The sequence below is a fragment of the Equus quagga genome, unplaced genomic scaffold (genome assembly GCF_021613505.1).
Source record: "Equus quagga isolate Etosha38 unplaced genomic scaffold, UCLA_HA_Equagga_1.0 52106_RagTag, whole genome shotgun sequence".
Taxonomy (NCBI): Eukaryota; Metazoa; Chordata; class Mammalia; order Perissodactyla; family Equidae; genus Equus; species Equus quagga.
In genome coordinates, this window is record NW_025800134.1 from 1 (window position 1) to 1342 (window position 1342).

General features: G+C 53.0%; 1 long non-coding RNA gene across 1 annotated transcript; it reads left to right on the plus strand.

The window, feature by feature from the left end:
- The first annotated feature begins 8 nt into the window (after positions 1-8).
- On the plus strand, positions 9-1335 carry LOC124233940 (uncharacterized). Its single transcript, XR_006887193.1, has 3 exons — positions 9-211; positions 316-420; positions 1213-1335. It is a non-coding gene; the product is annotated as an uncharacterized LOC124233940 (long non-coding RNA).
- Positions 1336-1342: the final 7 nt, after the last annotated feature.

Below are 1342 nucleotides of genomic sequence, written 5' to 3' on the forward strand. Positions count from 1 at the left end.
GCCCTGGGCTTCTACCCTGCGGAGATCACCCTGTCCTGGCAGCGTGACGGGCAGGACCTGACCCAGGACACAGAACTTGTGGAGACCAGGCCTGCAGGGGACGGGAACTTCCAGAAGTGGGCGGCTGTGGTGGTGCCTTCTGGAGAGGAGCAGAGATACACATGCCGTGTGCAGCATGAGGGGCTGGCTGAGCCCGTCACCCTGAGATGGGGTAAGGAGGGAGCCGTGGGCTCGGAGTCTCTTCTCAGGGAAATCAGGAGCCCTTCTGGAGACCTTCAGGAGGGTCAGGGCCCTCACCTTCCCTTCCCTTCCCAGAGCCGCCTCCTGAGTCCCCCATCCTCACTGTGGGCATCATTGCTGGCCTGCTTCTCCTTGGAGCTGTGGTGGTTGGACTTGTGATCTGGAGGAAGAAGCACTCAGGTAGGGAAGGGGTGTGGTCTGAGATTTCTTGTCCCACTGGGGTGTTTCAAGCCCAGGTAGAAGTTTGTCCTGCCTGGTTAATGGAAAGTCCCATCCACAGGCACATGTGCTTTTCTAGTCTGGGACCCTGTTTGCTAACACTTCGTCTTTAGTAAAGCACGTGTGAGAATGAAGGACAAATTTATCACCTTGATGAATCTGGTGATAGGGACCTGATTCCCAACAGTCACAGGACAGACTAGATGGTGAGGGGAAGTCACCACACATGTGCTTCCCTCATGTTTCCTGATGCTGCCTTGGATCTGTAATGACAGTTCTGGAAGCTTCTCTGGGCTCTAGGACTAGGGGTTCCTTTAGGACCTCATGGCCCTCCATCCTCCCTGGTTTCTCACAGGATGTTTTATTCCCTTAGGTGAGAAAGGAAGGGGCTATGCTCAGGCTGCAAGTAAGGATGGAGTGAGTGTGTTGCCTGAGACCCTTGTGATAATGCAGACGGCAGCCCATGGGGAGCTCACCCACCCCAGAGTTCCTCCTTTAGTCTCATCTCCTGTGGACTCTGACCATGTCCTGTTTTGTTCTAATCCAGGCAGTGACAGTGCCCAGGGCTCTGATGTGTCTCTCAAGGCAGGTGACACTCTGGAAGCCTGAAGTGGGGAGATGTTGGGGCAGAGGGGCCTGAACTAGGTTGTGGAGACTCTTTGATTGGGACATTCTGAGCATGTGGTGTGCTATTCAGAATGTCACTAATTATAGTGAGTGACTTAAATTGTTCATAATTGTTTTCTTCTATAGCGTGAAACAGCTGCCTTGTAGGGGACAGAATGATGCAAGATTTGTTCCTGTCCCACTGCCATTGTGACTTCAGGAAACTCTTACTTCTCTTTCTGCAAAGGGCATCTGAGTGTGTCTGTGTTCCTCTTGG